Genomic DNA, 14,119 nt, shown 5'->3' on the forward strand with positions numbered 1-14,119 from the left:
TTGAAGCTTAGTTAGTATAGTCTTTCCATGCTTGGTTGACTCAGTGACTTGGTTGAGTATTTCCATGCTTGATTAGGTCTGAGTCTTTCATTTGTCCAAGTGCATCTAATATGTTGGTCTAGACTATCTTGCTTGGGTGACTAAAACTAATGTAGAACATAAGTTTTAAAACAGCTCCAGTGGTCTCCTTGCATATTTATATAGAGATGATTGAATCAACCAATCCATTTTCTTGGGTGTCAATGACATCACTAATTTCACTAGAATTCTCTAGAGACTTCTTTACCCATTACTGCTTCATTTGTCCTTTGGTTGTATCATCCTTTTCTTTCTTTTCATCTTCAACTTTTCCTCTATTAATGCAATGCTTTTCTAGATGACCAAGTTCTTTGCATACATATCATCTTTTGGTAGGATCTCTTTTTCTAAGGTGAGTCTTCATGTAGTTTGGTCCAATGTGCCCAAACTCTCCACATAAATAACACCTGTACCAAGTGTTGTAATCCTAGCTAAATATAGCTTTAGCAAGTTGTTTAGTAGGATTCCAAATCTTGGTTCTACACTGTGAAGATTTATGAACTTGTTTGTTGTATGAGAAACATTTTCCTTTAAATTTGGTCTTCTCTGTGCATTCACTTGCTCTATGCCCATGATTGTTACAACTATAACATTTTCCATTAAACTTTGACTTTCCATTGCTCCAACACTTGTTTGAAGTGTGCCCTATTTTTCTACAATGGTTGCATGTAGGTCTTTTATTGTTTTGAGCTCCTTGTTGTGATGACTCTCATTGTTTAGTATAGCCCAATCCTACTTTACCTTTCTATCTTTTATGGGATATGTTAGCTAACTAGTTCATGCTTTCTTGTGAATTCATCATTCTTTCATTGGTTTATTTTTCTACTCTAAGATCATTCACGAGTCTTTCATTTTCTGTCCTTAGATGGATGACTTCTTGATTTGAATTATTCAATTGATTTACCAATTCTGCCTAATGTAGTGAAAGCTAGTGGATTTCATTGTCTTTTTCTTCTATCCTGGTGTTGAGTAGCCTTATGGCTTCTTCTACAATATTTTTATCATTTTCACCTTGGTTCTTTTGTTCCATGACTTCACATGTCCTGACTAAATGAATCCCCTTTTCTCGTTTCAATTTTTTGACTTTTTGAAGAATAAGGTTCCTTCCAAGTAGATCTTCTATAGTTGCATCTGCTTCATTTGAAATTTTATCTTTGTAAATACCTTCAATTCTTTCTTCTATGTAGAGATTGTCATTCATCTTTTCTGCTAATAATTTTCTTCTTTTTTGATTTGTTCCATGGACACATGTAGATCCAACTTTTCATTCTTAATGGCTTTCTCTAGCTTGTATAGTTCCATTGTCTCTGATCTTTACTCTCAAACTACTAAACTTTCTGATAAGAGAACCTTACTCTGATACCAATTGTTGGAAATGTAATTGTTAGCCATTTTTTCCCCCCACCTCCAAATTTGAATTTTCAAGGTGACAGTCATGTCCAAAGTTCAAAATTGACTATTCAAATATATTTTCTATGCAAGCCAATAGAGATACAAAAAAAATCTTTGACTTTTCTTTTATATTCCTAAGCCTTATAACTTTCATATCAAAGGAGGCTTTTCAAGATGAAATGATACAATTATCCCTTTTCACTTAGTCACAGGCAATTAGCACTTAATCATCAAGGAAGCAATGAATGTATGACATTATCTTCTTAGAAGTTAGTGGAGCTTCACATTTTAGAGGGCTAGCATCCAATTAGCAGTTGCAATGCAATGATTTACCTTGTTTTCTCAGTCGCATGCCAAGTTTTGCATTAAGAATACCTCAGAGGACCCACAATCTTCCTAGTCATCAAATGAAAGAAGAATAATGCTTGGCTTGTTTGCACTTTCTAGAGGTGCTCAATATTTAGCCATAGTCGGGAAGCAATAGGTTGTTGCGTGGACTTGTGGGACCAATTTCAGTTTGTGGCCCATATGGGGATGTGTTAGAATAGTTTGACAAAGGGCTATTATTTGATTGATCAAGGATGCCAACTATGCCAAGGGTTTTCTAGTTTCACAATTACCGTCGGATCTTCCACAATCAAAGTCTAGTGTATCCCTGCATTTTCAAAATGCTCAAGCATTAGTTAAAATGGGAATACAAGCATTTTCCATGTGTAATTGTGGACCAAGTGTATTTGAAATTCTTCAATAACAACATTGTGAGGGTTAGTTTCAAAGGATTTGTTCATTGAAGGAAAGTGGATCAATTGAATTGATATCACTCAATTGATAAAGCTTTATTTTTTAGGTTATGACCATGTGAACCTCAAACACAGTAGTTTAAAATTGTGTGCTTTCATAGAGTCATAGGATTAACCTCTAGGTTAATGATTCAAGTGACAACATTGTGATCTTCTCCTTTCGCACAGTCACAGAGGGTTAAGGTTAACCATGGGTCAAGGTTGCAAAGTGGTGAAAGTATACTATCACATGTCCATAGAAGAAAGAGGTGAGTTAACAATTAAGACTATAATACAACTATTGCCTTGATCGCTTGCTCGTAGGGTTAAACATTAATGTTAATAGTTAAGTTGCAACTAGGTGATCATGGTTGAGGGTAGTCCTTGCAAGGTCGCAAGTATCCAAGATTTAGTCAAGCTTTAGGTTGCAATGATGCAAATGGAAATGTTGGTAGTTAAGGTTCTCATTGATCATGGTCGCAAACATTTGATGAAAACCTCAGTCTCAAGCTATGAAAGGGTGATGAAGGTAAGATAACTACTTTCGAATTGTCACACGATTAGAAGACTATTAAGTCTATACTATGGCCATGGTTTGAAGGGCCAATCTGATTGATCAAAAGGTTGCAATAGTTAAAAGGATAGAGTGGAAATAAGTTGTGATGCAATGATAAGCATGAAACATGAAGAAAATCATGGTTTCATAGGGTTAGACAATCAAAGAAAGAAATAAGCTATGAAGTTGCGAACAAGGGCAATCGATGGTCAACATAAAGTTAGAAGCTAGGTAGGGTGATAGAATACTTAAATGACACTGGGCCATGTGGCGAGTTTGAGGATTGACTGTAGTTAAATTGATGGCATGGCTGATCTAGCATGGTTGTGAACATAAAACAACAATTTTTAAATAGAGAATTGATCTTTTGATTATCTGAAACCACTCTTTGATGTTCCCCATGCCTGATAAATGGAGATTTTTTCCTCTCACTACGTTAGGTTATCCATCTACCCAACTATTTAGTTATGGCCACCATTTATGTTCCTTCAAAGCTAGACTTTACATATAAAGATCATATTTCTTCATATGGATGTGCACCTGATCAAATCTTCCTTGGATTAACACTGATTGTCCTCTGCAAACTTAATGATAGTAGTTTGGTTTTGGCTTCTAGTAGAAGTTTTCTTAGTTATGCTTGAACTATAAAAGAATTTTTTATAAAATTTTCTAGGGTTGGCTTTTCTCTCTAATTCTATAGCAGTTGTATCATATGCTTTTCTATAGTAATTCCCTTTTTCCTATGAATGAATATATTTCTCTATTATACCTCATTCTGCTAATAATGCAAGTGAAAAACCTTCTTGCCTTTGTTAGTGTATTGCTTCCATTCTTCAATTTGTATGGCAGTATCTATTTGGCCTTGAATGGTATAGAGTGAAGTTCCTTCATTATAACATTTCATTGGTTTTTGATCTACATGTGATTGTTGAATTAACGAAAAGATTGAATCAATGTATGTTGAGATTATATTGGTGAATAGTGCATTGTTAGGCAAAGACAAGACTAAACAGAATATTTTGGTGTATCACCCCCTTTAGATTAGATTAGGTAGTTTGTTTCTTTACACATCTACTTCTCCCTTTTCCTCTCAAGATTAGTTAGGTGCACCCTAATAATAAGGAAGTTGGCCTTCTCTGGACACTCAATCTCATTGTTCTACACTAATCTAAACCAATTCTACATAGATCTTTATTGACCAATAGGTAAAGAGAGCTACACTAGAGATAAATTCTTCATTTTTTTGTTGATGATTATTCTAGGATGATGACAATAATGCTCTTAAAGGATAAATCTAAAGCTTTTCAAAAATTCAAGTGGTATCTGGCTAGAGTTGAGAAAGAAACATGTAAGAAGTTAAAATTCTTAGTAGATTAGACAACTTAACAAAGTGGTTTAGAAACCCTCCAAGTAGAAGGTAAGACTAGGGTGGCAATGATACCCACAATGCTTCACTACTATAGTAATAAAGTTGACCTATTAAGGCTTAGAAATGATCAATTTTGATGATCTTACTTGGTTAAGAGAAATAAGGACTATTAGGTCCACCTTGTGAAAGGATTTATACATAATAGCTAAGTATGTACTCTAGTAGGAGTTTCTACAAAGGACTATTAGGTCCACCTAGTTAGAGGATTTGGGACCGATGCACCTATTAGGATGAATCAGTGGATTGATCTTTGAAATGCAACTATGATTGTTGATGAAGATCCTTTGAAGTAAACTAATCACCTGACTATGATAGATGAGTCTCTTCCTTTACTTGGAATCCTTGTATCCTTCTAAACAATCTTCCCTTCCATATTTGCTAATGCTTGAATGATGATACAATGAATAAAAATGCTCTCTATTAGATTAAAAAAATACCTTATACTTATATCCATTCAAATAAATTCCTTCATAGGTAAGCTACAACATGAATAATTCCAAAAATAATCACCAAGTCAACTCCGTGTTGTAACTTAGGTCGATGTCTTACTCATGTGATACTAGAGACACTTAGTCACTACTATCTCCTTGGCTAGCTCTAGCACTCGGTAGATACTAGATGCTTAGCACATAATGATTACTTGATAGATGCTTCTAACTTAGCTTATACTACTCTTCCATCTTGATTATTATCTTGGAACAAGATTTCTCTACTAACATAGTTCACATTAGAGCATGGTGTGAATTGTCAACTTGGTTGCCATAGCAACTCAGTTGACACTACAACTTTTTGCAATGTTAACTTTTTTTCCTTGATCCTTTGTGATCTTGGTTAACACTACATACTACTAACTCAGTTGCAACTGTCTTTTCATTATGACTAAGTGTTTTGACGCTAACCAACAAAATATCTTGCAATGAGATTAAGAATCTCTTTGCAAATATCGTCAATTCTTTCTTCTATGTAGAGATTGTCATTCATATTTTCTACTAATTCTATTCCTCTTTACAAGGTTTGAGAGAGTTGCTCCTTTAGTTTATTGATTTTTTCCATGGCCACATGTAGATCCAAATTTTCATTCTTAATGCATTTTTCTAGCTTGTATACTTCCATTTGTTGATAAAAATTATTCAATTGTATATTGTCATTGATATTACACAAATTTTATATTCTTACCAAGCACTGCCAATTGGAACTGAGTTCAGAAGACTCTAGTATTCACTGAGAAAAAGTTTAGAAGAAGCTAAGTTTAGGAATTTCTGTGTAAATTGAGCCAGGGAAATTACCAAAGGAGTTGAGTGTAAACTGAGTCAGTCCAGTTACCAAGGAACTCAGTGGTAATCGAGTGACACAGTTTTTTAGTTTAAGCTGACCTTCAACATATTATTTTTATTCATTATTTGGTTTATGCAAGTCGACTCAGTAGATGTTATTTGTTTATTTATAAGGTTATTCAAGCTTACTTGGTATTGGATTTCATATAAAAATTATTCAATTGTATATTGTCATTGATGTTACACAAATTTTATACTCTTACTGAGCACTACCAATTGGAACTGAGTTTAGAAGACTCCAGTATTCATTGAGAAAAATTTCAAAAGAAGCCAAGTTTAGGAATTTATGTGTAAACCAAGTTAGGTCGATTACCAAAGGAGTTCAATGTAAAGTGAGTCGGGTCGGTTACCAAGGAACTTAGTGGTAGTCGAGTGACATAGTTTTTCAATTTAAGCCAACCTTTAGCAAATTAATTTTATTCATTATTTGGTTTATGCAAGCTGTGCTATTTGTTTGTTTGTAAGGGTATTCAAGCCAACTTGACATTGGATTTCATATATATGAAATGTCAAGATGTGGATTGAATAGTGTGTAAGTGTTGAAGAAGATAAGATGTGAATAGAGAAGGATATCTAATTTAGAGCATAGTGTCCAAGGAGTTGCAAAGAATTTTTTATCAAGGGGGATCTAGAGGATAAACCAGAATAGTGATCTAAATCTGCAATCCAGCTGCTTCATAAATTAGGTCAATCATTGTTACTCTCTATAGACAATTTAATTATCCTAAACACTATATTAATTCATTTAGTATTTCCTTTGACATTATAATTAATTATATTTGTCATATTCTTCTACTTATTTAATTACATAGGTTCACTTCCCTAATGTATGTAGACTTAATTTGAATGCATCCCCTCTAATATTTTAAATTTATTTAATGCATGGTGCTCCATAAATCCCCTTTTAAATAAATTTTGATTTATTTAATTCCTTCCACTTTATTAAATTCTATAATCCTATGATTAAATTAAATCCTATTTAATTTAATCCTAATCCCATCTTAAAATCTAATCTACCACCCATCACTCTCATCCTTCTAAGCCTACCCATTAATTAATCCCACTTAACTAATCCTAAACACCTTTCTAAACACATCTTAGTCCCTAAGTATTTGCTCACATATGTGTGAGAAACTCAAGATCCAAGAAAGCTACCATTTTATTATTTTTTTCAAAAAGTCTTACACTCTTGTCCCCCTTTCCTTTCTCCAAGGTTTCTCACACATGTGTGAGCAAACCTTGAGCCATCTCTATCGCCAAAAAGGTTTATGTTGACCTTTCCATGGCTTGTCTCCTTAGCCCATGTGTCTCCCTTGTGGCACATATGTAGATGCCATATAGATGCCACCTCCCCAAGGCCTCTCTCAATCCTATAAATAGAGCCCTTGTCTCAAGCAGTTATCATCTCTCTCATTTGTATTGTTACCATGCTACTATACTATTAGAGCTTTCTTAGAGATTTGCATGATTATTGATAACCCTTTGGTAGATGTTAGATTTCTTACATTTATGCTTGCACATTTCATGATAGCTTATTCTTGTTAGTTTTCTTCATTTCCATATTCACATCTATCGAATCCTTTGAGGTTGGCTTACTCATAGTCATTTCTTGAAGGTATTATACACTCATCTTAGTCTAGATTCATATTTCATATTGCATTTTCATCCATCATTTTAGGACTCAAATAGTTGTGTTTGGAAAAACACATCCACATCCCTCCAATCTAAAGCACACCAAAAAAGCCTCTTATGGGCACCCTTGTTGAGCTATTTTAAGGTTGCATGAGGACTCTAAAATTTTGGTTGCTTAGTTTTAAAACTCAAGTAGAATTAGTAGTTTTCCAATCTTATTTGAATCATTGATATGCACATGCTACTAACGTTTTCTTTTTTATGCATGCTCTTGATAGGTTAGATTTTCACATATACACTCTCTAACAATTGTAGCAATGAAGAAATCTCTTAACAGAGTTGACTTAATAGTCATTTTGTAAATCCTCTAACTAGGTGGCATTTCTAGATTGAAATGTCTTAAGACCTCTAACAAGGCCACTCCTAACAGTGTGATTTAAATCCTTCAACTAGGTCACACCTAATAGTGTGTTTTGTAACCTTTAACAAGGTTGACTCCTAATAGGGATGACTTTAGAAGAGTCAAAAGTTGTAAATTTAGTTGCATTGGAGGTTTTCCCAAATTGGGTTTCCACGTTAAATCTTGGTTTCTCATGTGTTCATATTATTTTCTTATTACTTTATCTTTCTTCAAATAAGTTACTAAAGGTTAATACACATTAATATATCAGATTTCTTTTTAAATGAGTTACAGTGAATATCTAGTTCTAACTAAGCTGTGAGTTTCAAGGAAGTTTGTATTGATATCTAAAGGATTTGGAATTGTTTTAGTGGTAACTAATTCACCCCTCCCCTCTCAGCTACTCCTCTTATTTTTCCAACAATTGGTATCAGAGATGTTGGTACTTGCAAAAAAGGTTTCAAGGACCTAAGCTAATGATCAAGATGTCTTAAACAAGAGTGATTCCTAAGTTGAACAAAGACAAATTCATAGCATGATAAGATATCATGAAGCTACATTTGGCAACCATTGGAGATACAAGCCTAAAATTCCTAGATAATAAGTATGTGTCACCTCCTAATCCTTTGATTGTGGATCAAATGGTAGAAAGTAAGAATCAAAATACAATAATGATTGAAATTGATTCTACTCTAAATTATGTTGAATTTGATGAAGTCAAAGATTGTCCTATTGCTCATGAAATTTGGAATAACCTGCAAAAGATCTATGGAGGATATGACAATGTAAAGAGACCCAAAGTAGAAAGTTTAAGAGGTCAATTTTATCAGATGAAGATGAGAAAAGATGAAAACATTGCAAAATATGGTAAAAGAATCAAAGCAAGTTTGAGTGTAATTAGAGCCTTGAGAGGAAAAATTGTAGATGCAATTGTAGTCAACAAGGTATTAAGAACTCTTCTCCCTATTTATGCAATTAGATTTTTAGCTATTCAAGAGATAATATGTGATCTCAAAAATGATATAACTTTGGATGCACTAGAGGGAAGGTTGACAACTTTTGAGTTGGGTAACTTTGATAACTATCTTCCTGGATCTTGTAACATAGAATCAACATTTAAAGAAAACCTAACCCTTGGGAGAAAGGGAGGAAACTCAAAAGGAAAATAGCCTAACAGTAAAGAAGATGAAGAATTTGATGATGATCTTCAAGTGATTAAAGCCCTACTTGCAAGGAGGTTACCAAAATGAAGAGGTAAATATAAATGAAAAATTTAATTGATTTGTTTTTCTTGTGAAGGAGTTCGTCACATTGTTGCAAGGTATCCAAACAAGGAAAGTAAAGATGATAGAAAATTGAGCAATTTCAAAGTAAAGAAAGATTTCAAAAGCTACAAAGACTACAAAGACAAAGGTCAGAAATCTTGTTATATTGCTAAAGATTCTAACAATGATAATGAAGATGAAATGAAATATATTGTTATTAAAGATGAATCTGATGATGAGGATAATGAAAATATGGCACTTATTTCTCATGTAAGAAAGAATGACACATAGATAATAGATAGTGGTGGTTCTCATCACATGAGCACTGATAAACAAATTTTGAACACTTGGAGCACTATTATGGCAGAAGTGTCAAATTTGGAAATAATGAACCATGTTATGTGAAGGAAAAAGGAAACATTGCATTGATTGATGGAATCATATATGATAATTCCTACTAGTTTGAAGGACTGAGACGCAATCTTCTAATTGTAGCACAGCTGAACAACATTGGATTCAAGGTAGAATTCATAAATGGGAAGACAAGACTTCTAGATGATAAAGGAAACCTAGTTGGAACTAGCAATTAAACAAAAGGTAATCTATTCTATCTTGATCTTTCTGATAGTTCATGTTTATTGGCACAGGTAGAGGAAAGTTGGTTATGGCATGAAAGGATGTGTAATGTAAACTTTGATAATCTTTTTACTATAAGCAAAAATAGAAGAGTAAAAGGGACTCCAAATCTGAAGAAACCTAAAATGGCCATATGAAAACAATGTTAGATTGGAAAGATGGTTAAAAATAGCTTCAAAAGTAAGAATTACGATACTGAAGAAGTCCTAGAATTAGTTCATATAGATCTTTGTGGACCAATAGGTATAGAGAACTACACTAGAGATAAATTCTTCATTTTCTTTATTGATGATTATTCTAGAATGATGATAGTAATGTTCTTAAAGGATATATCTGAAGCTTTTCAAAAATTCAAGTGGTATCTGGCTAAAGTTGAGAAAGAAACATGTAAGAAGTTATAATGCTTAAGATCAGACAGAGGAGGAGAATTCATCTCTAATGAATTATACTATGAAAGAAGAATCAAAATAAGGGTATTTGCACCTAGTACACTTTGACAGAATGTCATAGTAGAAAGAAGAAATAGATCCATCATGGATTGTGTAAGAATACTGATAATAGAGAAAAATGTTGCAACCAAATAGTGGAAAGAAGCAATCGGCACAGCGATTCATACCTTGAACCGAGTTCAACTAAAGACAGGTAAAGATCAAGCACCTTATGAATTATGGTATGGCTATAAACCTAATGTTTTTTATTTCAAAGTATTTGGAAGAAAATTTTATATTTTGAAAGAGTCAAGGAAAGTAAAGTTTGATGTGAAAAGTGATGAAGGCATTTTTCTAGGATACTCCAACAAGAGAAAAGCATATAAATGTTTAACTCTTGCTACTCACAAGGTTATAGAAAGTGCACATGTAAAAATTGATAAGTTTGCATAAAAGAATGAAGAATAAAGAAACAAAGAACCTAAAGATTATAGAAACTTTTCCTACTTTTAACCTGATACTTTACCTAGCATTCAATATATTACCCTACCCAAGTCACCCAAGAAGGCATAGACTATGGAGAAACATTTTCTCATATTGCTAGACTTGAAGGAGTCAGAACACTACTTCCATATATTGCATTTAAATGATTCAAAGTGTATCAAATGGATGTAAAATCATTTTTTTTGAATGGAATTCTAGAAGAAGAAGTCTACATTGATCAACCTAAAGGTTTCATTGATCCAAATAAAAGAGACATGGTCTATAAGTTACACAAAGCTTTATATGGTTTGAAGCAAGCTACTAGAGCATGGTATGAGAGACTTCATAAGTATCTAGCAAAGATTGGTTTTCAAAGAACCAATGATAACAATAGTCTATATATTAAAGAGGGACCGCAGAGCAAGATTTTGTTAGCAGAAATATTTGTGGATGATGTCCTATTTATAGTTCATGATGACTAATGCAAGTCATTCTCTGAAGAAATGAGGAAAGAGTTTTAAATTTCAATGTTTAGAGAAATAAAATTCTTTTTTGGTTTACAAGTTCATAAAATGAAGGATGGCATTTATATTACTTACTCAAAATATATCAAGGAGATATTGAAGATCTTTGGAGTGGAAGATTTCAAACTAGTTAGAACATCTATATCTACTAGATACAAATTATCTAAGGATGGTGATTTAGAAGAGGTAAATAAATCTATCTATAGATCTATGATTGGAAAACTTTAGTATGTTGTTCATACAAGACCTGATATTGCATTAGCAGTTGGTATAGTTGCAATATTCTTTGCAAATCCCTGAGAAAATCATATGATAGCAAGCAAAAGAATTATGAGATATCTAAAAGGTACTAAAGGCTATGGTCTATGGTACAAGAAAGGAAGGAACTTCAAGTTGGAATCCTTTACTAATTTTGATTAGGCTAGAAGCATTGATGATAGGAAGAGAACCGGTGGAGGAGCATTCTTTCTTGGAAAGAGGATAGTATCTTGGGCAAGTAAGAAGTAGGATTGCATCTCTCAGTCAATAGTAGAGGTAGAATATGTTGTTGTGGTGGTTAATTGCGCCAACATAATGTGGTTCAAGCATCAGTTATAAGGAATGAAGGAAGAAATCAAGGATCCAGTAGTTATCTATTGTGATAACATAAGTACAATCAATATGTCTAAAATCCAATGATGCACACCAAGACAAAACACACATTATTTTCTAAGAGAATTAATTCAAGATAAAGAGGTTAGATTGGAATATGTTAACACAAAGGAGCAGGTTGCTGACATATTTACCAAACCATTACCTAAGGATGCATTTTTGAATTTAAGAGGAAAGATAAGGTTCATTCCCCTATTTGATGCTCGGTAGAGTATAGATTAGTGATGCATCAACCGAACTTCATTGAAGAACTATCAAGTTGATGCAAAGAAGTTAGAGCTCATTGCATATGAATAAGTAAATCAAGTGCATTGTAAAAGAATCGTGTCAAGTTTTTGGCATTTGATGTCAAAGAGGGAGAGAATAATGCCATACATTCATTAAGAGAGATTGGTATAATCAAAGAAGAATTAGAGGTAGTAATCTACAAGAGGGAGAATTTGATTTGTCGAGGTCTAAAGATAAGATGGTAGAGGGAGAATCTTAGAGGAAGTTCTCATGGATGGATAGAGAATGAGAATGAAACTAAGGATATTATAAAATCTTATGAATCGTTTGATTGCTCTAATTTGTCTTTTCTTAATGATGTGTTATGTTGCCATCAATGCCAAAGAAGGATATTGTTGATAACAATTATTCAATTATATATTGTCATTGATGTTACACAAATGTTATACTCTTACTGAGCACTGCCAGTTGGAACCAAGTTCAAAAGACTCATGTTTTTGTCGAGAAAAAGTTTAGAAGAAGCTAAGCTCAGAAATTTCTATGTATCTTCAATTTTTCCTCATGAGGCTCTGATTGCACTCAATCTTGTTTTGATTCTCTCACTGTACTTTGCATGTTTTCATCTTCTCTCATCTTCATCTAATCAAATTGACCTCTTAAACTTTTTGCTTTGGCTCTCCTCATAGTGTCATCTCCTCCATAGATATTTCATAGTGTGTTCCACATTTCATGAGCATTAGGAAAATCTTTGACTTCATCAAATTTAGCATAATTGAGAGCAGAAGCAATTTCAATCATCATTTTGTTCTGATTCTTCTTTTCTAGAACTTGATTCATAATCAAAGGATCAGAAGGTGACACACACTTGTTGTCTATGAATTATAGGATTATATCTCCAATAGTTTCCAAATGTCACTTCATGAAATCCTATAATGCTTTGAAGTTATCTTTGTTCAACTTAGGAATCTCTCTTCTGTAAGACATCTTGATCTTTAGCTTAAGTCCTTGAAACCTTTTCTCCAAGCACCAACAACTCTGATACTAATTGTTGGAAATATAACAAGAGTAATTTAGAGGGGAGGGGTGACTTAGTTACCACTAAAACAATTCCAAATCTCTTAGATGTCAATACAAACTTCCTTGAAACTCACAGCTCTGTTAGAACTAGATATTCATTGTAACTTGCTCAACAAATCAATCTAATATATTAATGTGTATTAACCTTTTAGTAACTTAGTTGCAGAAAGATAAGGCAATAATAAAATAATATGAACACATGAGACACCAAGATTTAATGTGGAAACCCAATTTGGGAAAACCACCAATACAACTAGTAACAACTTTTTATTCTTCTAAAGTGAGCCCTATTCGGAGCCAACCCCATTAAAGGTTACAGAACATATTTTTAGATGTGACTTGGTTAAAAGATTTAAATTTCCTTGTTAGGAGTGGCCTTTTTAGAGGTGTTAAGATACTTTAATCTAGAAATGCCACCTGGTTAGAGGATTTACAAAATGATCATTAAATCAACTCTGTTAAGAGATTTCTTCAAAACTACAATTGTTAGAGAGTAGCAATGATTGACTTGATTTATGAAGCAACTAGGTTAGAGATTCAGATCACTATTCTAGCTTATCATCTAGATCCTCCTTGATGAGAATATTCTTTGAAACTCCTTGGATACTCTTCTCTAAATCAGATATCCTTCTCTATTTGCATCTTATCTTCTTCAACACTTACACACTATTCAATCCACATCTTGACCTTTCATATATATGAAATCCAATGTCATGTTGGCTTGAATACCCTTACAAAAGAACAAATAAAATCTACTGAGTTGGCTTGCATAAACCAACTAATGAATAAAACTAATCTATTGAAGGTTAGCTTAAACTAAAAAACTACATCACTCAGTTATCACTGAGTTCCTTGGTGATCAACCTAACTCAGTTTACATTGAACTCCTTTGGCAATTGACTTGACCTAGTTTACACAAAAAAAAATTAAACTTGACTTCTTCTGAACTTTTTCTCAATGAGTACTAGAGTCTTCTAAACTCGGTTCCAACTAGTAGTGCTTGGTAAGAGTATAAAATTTGTGTAACATAAATGCCAATATAGAATTGAATAATTGTTATCAAAACATATCATTTGCAAGAATAAATTCTTACAAATCTCTATGATGAGAAATTTTGAATCAAGCAAAAAAATGACATAAGAGATCAACATTGTGAACCTAATCGACAACAGGAAAAGTAGTCACCTAGAGTATCAAGAAATCAGAGCAAGGGGAAGAGATATTGAA

This window comes from Cupressus sempervirens, chromosome 8 (genome assembly GCF_028749045.1).
Source record: "Cupressus sempervirens isolate cs-2001-9-10 chromosome 8, ASM2874904v1, whole genome shotgun sequence".
Lineage (NCBI taxonomy): Eukaryota > Viridiplantae > Streptophyta > Pinopsida > Cupressales > Cupressaceae > Cupressus > Cupressus sempervirens.